At 39.4% G+C, this 10014-nt stretch overlaps 1 protein-coding gene across 1 annotated transcript in view; it reads right to left on the reverse strand.

Moving 5' to 3' along the window:
• Positions 1-270, reverse strand: part of RGS12 (regulator of G protein signaling 12) — an 80430-nt gene extending 80160 nt beyond the window's left edge. The window contains exon 1 of the mRNA XM_030450769.1: positions 203-270. The gene's annotated coding sequence lies outside the window, so the exon portion shown is untranslated. The remainder of the gene's footprint in view (positions 1-202) is intronic.
• Between the last annotated feature and the right edge of the window lie 9744 nt (positions 271-10014).

Consider the following 10014-nt stretch of genomic DNA (forward strand, 5'->3'; position numbering starts at 1 on the left):
CGGCACGGGGCTGCGCTCCCCCTGCGCTCCCCTCCCCCTCTCAGCCCCCCGCTCACACTACCCATCTGATGCCCCCACCCCTCAACCCCCTCCTCCTCCCACCACACCCCGAGCGGGATCCCGGTCCAGCAGCTCGGCGGCGAGGGGGAGGGGAGAGAGCCGGGCGGCAGGGGTGGGCGCTGCCCCAGTCAGACCCACTCACCTCTGTCCCCCAGGGCTCCAGCTACTCTACTGAGGCACCAGCTCCCCCGGTCACCGAGGAGACGGGCGCCGGGCTCAGCCACACAGCACTTCGGCCACTGGCTGCGTGGAGCTGTCACTCAGCGCACTCACCCGGCAGGGGTGGCGGTCGGGTTCCCGGACAGAGAAAAGGGAGAAACAATAACCAGCGCCCGAGAACTACAGCTCCCGGCGGGCTATGCGAGTGCCCCGCTCCCTGCCGCTGTGGGGAGAGGGCCGCGCGGGGCATGTCGGGACACGTAGTCCTTTCGTCTCCCCCAGTCGGGTCTCCGGGGCGCGGTGGGCAGCGGGCGTCCCGCCCCTCGCCTCCAGCGGGCAGGGGCAGTGCGCAGGCGTGGGCTGCTGGCGGGGCTTCGAACGGGGCTGGGAGGAGGAAAATGGCCCCGGGCTCAAACCCAGATGGAGGGTAGCAATAAATGATAAATATCAAACAATAGTGGCAGTTCGTTCGGTCTTCTCAGAGTCGGGATAAAAAAAGTGGAGCCGGCCCTCATCTCAGCAGCGCTGCCCCCGTCCAGTGACTGCTGGGGGGAAGGGGCGCTGAGGGAAGGGGTAGGGAGGGCAGGGCAGGCCGGGAGCGGTGCTGTAGGGCCTCAGACAGGCATAAAATAAAGCGAGACAGAACTTTCAAGGTAAAGATAAAAGTGAGAGGGAGTAGGGTGACACTGGGTTTAACCATTTACCCGTGAGGGTGAGGGGGTAGGTCAGGCGTTTCGAAGTAATTAAGCATCCAAAGGGCAAGAGGAGGGGTAAGGGGGGGGAATGTTCTGCCACCCAGCTGGAGCAGGGCACGGGTGAGAAGTTCTCAAAATAGACTGGGGAGAGCTCTTTTTTTCAAAAGGACAGTTTTAAATAAAGGACAATTTTTAAGCCAATTTTAAATAGATTTATAAAGAGGGGAAGACAGTGCACATAAAGCAAACATCCATTAACAACTTTGCAAGGGATATAAGGTTTAGAACAGGGAAAGAAGTGGCCATATGTATTTGGCTTTCTGACTGAAAAGATTCTGTAATCTTTGGAGAAGGTTGTGATCTTTACTTGTGAGCATGGCTGGCAGAAATCCTTTGTACAAAGGGGTTTTCTTCAGTTATCTATGCCCTGGAACCCAAAATAGAACTGAACCTGAGACACAAGGTGAAGGAGAATGCTTACCTTTTTTAAAGTTTTTTCAGACTCCTAAGCAGGATATGTATTTCAACTCTCAACTACTGCTGTTAAGTCTGTAAAAAAACTTAAAATTTTAAAACGGTTATTAGGTGTTGGGGGTTTTTTTATTTATTTTTATCCGATCTAGGACATCTTAATATCTCCTTCCCTTTTCTGAAATGTTTATAGTATACTGGAGTCTTCAGGAAAACCAAAAACACAGGCAAAAAGAAAAAACTTGGAAAAAGCAGAGGATCCTGCTCCTACTTCTGTCTTGTTATTCTGCTGGTTTTTTGTTTATTTGTCATTCCATCTCAAAGAGGTTTTTAACAACATGAAACATTTCGGATCAAATTAAATCCCAGTTCTGTTACCTGGCTCATCAGGTTTTAAGGGAAAACTTCTGAAGTGGAAAAACAACTCCATAAAATAAGCATTATTTCTTCTTATCCTGGATTTTCCTACATTAGTATTGCTCAGGAACAAAGAAGTGACCATCCAAATGACATGGAAACAGGTGTGCTCACACAAACCTGCTTGCAATCAGAAATACTCAACTCAAAATGAATTAATTTAGTGGGTTTTTAGTGGGTTTTTTTGAAATTATGATTAAGACTTCATGTTACAATCTGGAACAATGTTCCTCAATCTGGAACAATGGCTCCTCAAAAATATACACAAGGACTCACCTGACTTTGCTTACTGTTGTCACCACTATTGAAGACAGTACAGAAAAAAGGATGCGAACACAGTGATAAGGATTTGTGGCTTTTGGACTATGTCAAAGCTTTGGCTTATAAGCCTAAGAAGCTTAATGTTGGGTCTGCAGACATCTTAATCACACTGAAGGTTCTTGTCACAAAACAGCTTGTCAGATTTGATCTGGAGAGGTTTACAATGGGTCCTGTAATTAAGTGCAATTAGTGCTGTCACTAACACTAGATGACAAGTCATTTAAAATAAACTTAGCCCACCATCAGATGCAAAGTCTCTGGTTTTCAGCATGGTTGTCTTAATTACCTTGGCTAAAGTAATGAAAGTGTTGGTTGCTGCAAAAAGGTTTTATTTCAGACATACAGAAATATCCTCACATAAAGGCCAATTTTCTCAATGTTTTCAGTATGTTCCAAATAATTAAAAATTAGATTGTCAGTATTGAATGCTTTTTCAGTATACAAACTTCATTCTGATTTTCCTAGCTTAGTTTTGTTTTCAACATCAGAGAAGATTATATATCCTATACATTATAGTTCGCTTGTGTTGGCCAGTTAATATTATGTAGCTGGGAGCAAAATCCTAATTAATAAACTTATTTCTTAAATTCCAAGACCTCATCCTCTTCAGTTAACCATCAGATTCCAATCCAAAGGATCAGGGAAGATGGTGTTTTCTGCAGAGGACTGCAAGATGAACACAGGAGTCATCAATACCTACCTTCTTTATTAATTAATCTAATTTTTAGAAACACCTTTTATTTTAAACATTGCCTTCTTCCTAGTGGGAGACGCTCTTGGCAGTGGGAAAAGGAAGAAAATATTTTTATATGAATGCATTTTGGTTTGGGTGATGGTGTTTCCCACCTAGCATACCAATGTAAAAATAATCTTTCTAAGGAACATGTACAATGACACAGGGACACTGATCTTGTTAAATCTTGACTGGACAATAGAGGATGTATCCTCTCAAATCCTATTTAGACTTAAAAGGGTTGCTTTATATAACTTGTGAATCTACTGGGCTTTGTCATTGAGTCCTTACCTACTATGTTACTTAATTAAACTTTAAAGTACAGGTAAAATTATCTCCCTTCAGTAGCATGTGCTAGATTTATTTTCCCCAATTCACTAACGTAAATCAGGCATTTCTCTGAGTACAAAAATCAAATACACAATTTCTCACTGATCTCTACTTTTATTCCCTTCCCTACATGATTAAAAGTGCTGTCATGTTATACCTCCAATGCTAATTAGCAACTCTAGAATATCTATGACCAAAATGACTGCTTCAAGCACACAGGCATACCTAATAACCTGCTGCAGAGAACTGAGACCCAAGAATTGGGTTTAGGCCTTAGTGGTGTCAGTGGAAGCACAGAAACCCCTACCTACCATTTCTCCATTTCTTGTGGGCAAATAGTGTATATTCCTCAGTTCTTTATAAATACCTTGCTGAGCCAGAATGATTTTAAACCTTTAATTTTATTAGGACACTAAGTCATAGACACTTTCTAATATTGCCAAACCACACAAAAAATGATTTTTTTTTTTCTTTTGCTGTGAAGGGTTATCTCTGAGGGAGATAACTGAAGGGCTTGGGGATTTTTGTTTGGTTTTGTCTTTTTTCTTCTTTAAGCCTTGGGGCTGTAATCTTATTCAAAATTGGCTAACTAATTAACTTGCCATGGTATTGCTGCTCCATTTAAGCTGTGTCTTCTGTTCCTTTGGGCTCATGTAATCAGAGTTTCTTCAGTCCCCTAGGGCTTAAAAATATGTATCATCTAGCAGCTGGATTTACGTGTTCTGAAGAAGCACTGCATATTTTTGGTGCTGGTAAAGGAAAGGGATATCTCAGGGAGATATTCCCTGTGGCTCTAAGTACCGTGGCAAAAAAAAAAAAGTCATTATCATCCTATTCAGCAATAGCTTCTCACAGAGCAAGCAAGTTCTGTCCCTGCATGTGAACAGAAAGCTGAATTGGGATCATGCATGACATCTCCCAGTGCTTCACTCCCATTTCCATTTTTCCTCTTTTGTGACCCCCCAGGTGCACACACTACATGTGGGTGACACAGCAGGACTCTGCTGGCTGAGTTTATTGCCAAGCATGTTTCCTAAGTGATGAGGCACAAAGGTCAGGGTGTCAGTATAAAACACACAGTATGTAAGTGCCACTCATGTCCCTAAACCTCTGGAAGAGCATGCTAAGAATTTTCTAAGTCCACATATGATTCCATGCAAAGAAACAGTGGAACTGAGGGACTGAAGAGGTGACATGAGTAATAGACAGAGGGAGCAACTTTGGATATTCTTGTTTAACATAATTCCCCTGATAACAGACTCTGGCTCTAGGACAAACTATGCAGCATTAAAGTGAGGAGGAGGGGACCTCTGCTCCCCGTAGTAACTCTGGAATCAAAGAATGCATTTTGCTTCTTCTCCACTTGGGATGTGAGAAAATCAGGTGCAAGCATTTTCCCATTTCCTTATCCAAGCTTTTTATCTCCAAATGTTGGAGAAAACAAGAAAGTCCTTTTGGACCAGGTTCAGTCTCTCTTTACAGTCCCTGCCAGAGCCTCTGCTCTGCTTGGGGTAATTGCTTCTGAAATTCAGCTGAAAAGGCATGACAGGACCACAACAATGCTTGGGTCCACCTTGGCAGAGGCAGTTTTGGTGCTAACAGCTTCCATGCTTAATAACACAGAATGACAGGATTTTGCCCTGGCTTTCAAATCTGATTTAACTCAGACTTATTTATTCTTCCTCCACCTCATAACTAGATTCTGAATACCTTAGAAGATGCCTGCTCATTCTGGGTAAAATCATGATTAGTATAAAAGCTCATTAAGATGCAGCTATATGAAGTAGAATAAGTAAAAGAATTTCTTTGTGCTCTACTGAAACTTTGGTTTCATTTACACCTTGGAATGGAAAGAAATGCTTTTGTTAAGTCATTTTGACCTTGACAGCATGTTTGGAAGTGCCCTCCCCATTGCTTCTCAAGGTTCTTTTCAGACCTAGGGTAAGGTCTTCCCTCCTACTAGAACTTTGAACTTGTGGCAGCCAAATTCCTCCTTCTTTTTTTTTTTTTTTTTTTTAAGGGTATACTTGGTGGTCCTTTCATGAGCCAAATGATCAAGGCAGTTCCTGCTGAAATCCTTGTCATTATGACTGATCCTGCATAAACCTCCTTTCCTTGATAATTGTCTTACTCCAAGTTATTACCTAGCATTACATCCTAATTTCACCTGAAATAGAAAATTAGCCTGTGTTGCTGTTTGTTTATTTTTCCTAATCCATATTATTATTAAGATTGAACCTGAACCACATACCTGACACATTGACTATACTTTTTATTTTAAGTGGGCAAGATGAGGTCACAAGACTTAGCTGAGATCCAGAGGCATGGCTGCACCTGGAGACAGGTGACTGAGTGTTAGGATGGTCAGAGAGGAGTTTTCTTCAGGTGCTGAGAAACACTGCAGCAGAGTTCTCTCAGGTCAGACTTCCATGAGGCACCATGCCCCTCCTGATGTTTCAGCACATGGGATAACTGTATTCTGGTGGTACCCTTCTGTAGGCAAACGTATGTGTGGGGAATGCAGCATAGAGTTCTTCATTGTACAAATGAACTCATACAGTCAGATATCATACAGAAAGGAAGTCTACTTAAGAATAGGATTTTTTGACATATATTGTACCTTCTTTAACTACTTGCCTAAAATAAGGTCATGGCTTATTCACCTGCATAAACCAAATCACAGGAAGGTCCTGACAGCAAGGAGACATGAAACCAGTGCATATTTTCTGAAACCAGTGCATTTCAACTGTGGTAAAATTTAGTTATAGTTTTTACTGAATATTAACGAATGTGAACCAGCTCTAAATAGTTTAAATTCTTGAATACAGAGAAGAAGTAGACTTAAAGCCTATGTGGACGGGAGTTTTTTGTGAAAGATTTACCAATGTGTTTCATCCTCATCTAAGTGAAGTTCCAAGAAAACTGAAGAAGATATGTATAAAATCTTATTCATATCTGTTTAAAGAAACTACACTATGATAGTTAATGCCACCCAAGTTCAAGTGGGCAAGGTTTTATGTATCCATAAAGGAGGCTGTATTCGATCTATATTGAATTAAATCTAAATTATTGTTAAGCCTGTAGATAGAAATATGAGGATCATGGAGAGTTTTTAAGGTAGTTTTAATTAATTTTCTAAGCAGATCATAGAAAAATGATATTCCTATAGCTTCCCTCAGTGAAACAAGCCTTTCTCAAGCTGTGATAAGTACTTCTCAACATTTAAGTATGTACTGAATTTTGTATCTTTAATAATTTACTGAAATTCCTTTTTTTTTCTTGCAGTGCATAGCAAGCCAGAACCTACCCCTGAGATAACAACATACAGTCAGGAAGTTACCAATACCTTTACAAATCCAAACTCAGATATATATAGATATATACATACACATATACACACACACACGTATATTATACATATATATATGTTTAAGGTTTGACATCTTAAACATTTTAAGAGTTATTAAGAACTTGATGGAAGAAGCACAGTTGAGAAAGCAGAATTATGAAAGGATTAATTTTCAGATGGCTGAAAGCAGCTATTTTGAAAGATATTTTTATAGGAGTTACTTTCTTTAAAAAAATACTTTTAATACTGAATAGATTTGGAATACAAGCAACACCCTTCCCTCCATTGCAGATATTTTACAAAGACAAAACTTTCACGAAGCATCAAACTCAGATCTTATCTTTAGTTATTAGTTAGTTATAGATAACTGAATGACATTCATTGTAGATGACTTACCTGTTTTTCGAGAACATACCTGAAATTATTCATCTTTGTTAGAAATGTGTATCAATAAAGTGCTTTGAAATACACTGTAGAAAAATGAGAAATTTCCAACCACAAAAGTATGCATAGAAACAAATTTTCCATCCAAAAATGGCAAAGTAATTGAAATGTTTCTGTTCAAACAGTAAAAAAAGATCAATACAAAAGTTTAATGATGTACTATCAAGCTTGCACACACAGGAAGTATGCTACCCATAAAATCAAAGGAAATAGATTAGCAATCCCAGAGACCAGATGGTTAGTATTTACTTGCTGACAGATCTTCACCAAATGTTCCTAAATTTCTTTTTCAAATTTGCTTTTCACATTACATTATCAGCCTGGGAACTGATCCTGCAAACACACACATACACAGTTCAATACATTTACTCATCTGAGTAATCCCATAGACTTCAGTACAAGAGACTATTCACAGAATTAGGCTTACAAAAGAAAATTTACAAACTATTTTGACTATCAAATTGTTACTACCAACATGAGGAAGGCTGTTTAATGATAATGGGATCCTCCTACAAATTACTATACCTCTCTAGTTTGTGAAAAATACTTTTGCTTCGAAATATTTGCCCAGAGACTTTTTCTCTGGTGGGAAGAAAATGTCAGTACTTGTGTGCTATTTATAACTTGACTAAGCTATCCGTAGCAGCTATTAAAAATATACAGAATTTCACTAGCCTTAGTTCTCCATATTCATACCATAACGTTGCTCCTTCAACATTGTGTTTTCTTCCATTTGCACTTTTCTGTCTTTCAAAATGTTCAGTTCCTTCTCTTCCATGTAATTATTATCTTTGCTTAGAGGCTTTTACTTTGCCTCTTAGCACAACATATTTTTACCCATCTTTCCTGTCATCACAATCCCTTTCTCCTCAATTGCTGGCATGTTTCTCATGTCTCATTTTCCCATTTGCCACCTCAGATTCCTTTTCATTCTATTTTTACATCACTTTCAAAGTCACCTGCCTCCAGGCAGTGTATTTTCTCCCCTATTTATTTTTTCCATTTGCTCCGTCTCTGTGTGTAAATGTAATACAGGCACTTCATTTAGTGAAAGTGCTATTATACTGTGTTGACCCCATTACTACCCTGAAAATAACAAGTTTGTTTTCCTGTACTGTTTATTTGTTGATTACACTTCTAGAAACCTTTAATGTCATAGTTACAATTATAAACTTGCATAACCCCTGATCTGCTCTCCTTGAATACACTCTAATACTCCTTACTCATGCAGATACAGAAGCACTGTCTCATTTCACCAAAGCCAGGAATTGTACCAAGCATTTTCATTCTAGGCAGGTCTTTCAAGATACAATTCATCTGAATATCTCAAACATTCAAATACCTTTACCTTAAGGTAACTCTCCCATATAGATGAGAAACCTGTTTCTACCTTAAAAAAAAAAATCCAACACTCAAACCTCTTTTTTCAAGTAAATGTTTGGTCATTACTATAACAAATGAAACAGCAGCAAAAAGAAATTATGGGTAGGTAGGGATTTTTCTACCTGTTATAAAAAAAAAAAGAGCATTAGAAAAATTCTCTCATACATGAAACTACTTTAAATATTAAAGTAGAACTCTTTGTCTACAGCAGTGCTGTGTTCACTCTGGAGAAAAACAAGGCTAGAACACAGGTAATCCAGAAGGATGGGAATAAAGCCTTTTGTTAAAGAGATAAAAGTCTTGAAATTGAGCTTCTGAGTTTAACTAGTAGAAAAATTATGTTTTACATAGAAATAAAAACTCACAACCTCCACAAAACACCTATTCCTTTAATGCAGCCATGTAAGGTGATGTTCAGAGTCTCATCTAGAATAATGTTATCATTCTGGTCACTCATCTTTAAACAGGATGCACTCAAAGAGAAAAATTAGCACATTAGAATAATCCCTGCTTTATAAGTGTTATTCTTCTGAAGAAGGTCTGCATGGGACACCATCTCTGACTCTCAGAAGTGATTACTACAGGAAAGTAGCAAAATCACAGTGTTGATACAAGAAGAAGCTGGCATTAATTGGCCAGAAATAATCCTAGCAGCAATCTTCTAAACTGCAGCTTGCCTATCTGTAGTGCAGCTGTTCCGATAATTCTGGGGACAAATCACCTGATTAATTTTAAGATACAGGTCCACATATTTACAAAAGGGTTTGTATGAGATGGTTGCTTGTGGTAGCAGGTAAGAAAACAGCAGGTTTCCTCCATTCCTCTGTTCCTAGAACTCTGGAATGATAATACTCACTCTACCTACTCTAGAGTACAAGTTTCAAATATGGTGTCACTGTTACTGCTCATTAATTAGATTTAATTTCTATAAGGTTTAAGTAGATAATATCAGTAAATATTACTAATTTCCATGGAGTCAGGGGAGAGGTTCTTCAGATCTCCTATAAACAACCTAAAGTGTCAGGAGCTGCCACAACATGTGTATGTCAGCCTACCTGAATCTGGGGCAAATCTACACTTAGAGTGTGCAAAACCATGGCAAAGCACAGAACATACATTGCCTCTGTCTTATATGCCTGCATGACAACACTCTTGCAAGTATTCTGATCACCTCTATGGCATTAGGAGCCACCCTGCTTTTACCTGTAGTTCTGCAAGGAGAGACACAGTAAGGTTTCGTTATTCTCTTTCAGATGTGACTAATTCAATTTACATGCACAAAAGTATCTGGAATTTCACGTTTACCAAGTGTCAGCTATTACCCTGGTGTGAGATCTTTGCAGAATCACACCAGACGCTTTCCCATTTTCCAATCACTGTAGTAAAGGTGGAATGAAGGGAAGTTGTTTCATTTCTACTTCAGCAGCCACAATTTTCTGCAGGCTGAGTCTTTTGTTACATTTGCGTTATCCTGTTATCATGAATTAAACTTGCAGGAATGGCTGACATTTACATACCTAATCAGTCTTAATTTCATACCTGCAGGATCTTCTCAGAAATATTTCCACATACAATTAATTTGCTTGGTGAGTATAGCCTTTATCCTGTTCACCAAGCATAATTAGAAATTAATTTGGGTTTTAAAATAGTTT

The sequence above is a fragment of the Calypte anna genome, chromosome 4B, assembly GCF_003957555.1.
Source record: "Calypte anna isolate BGI_N300 chromosome 4B, bCalAnn1_v1.p, whole genome shotgun sequence".
Lineage (NCBI taxonomy): Eukaryota > Metazoa > Chordata > Aves > Apodiformes > Trochilidae > Calypte > Calypte anna.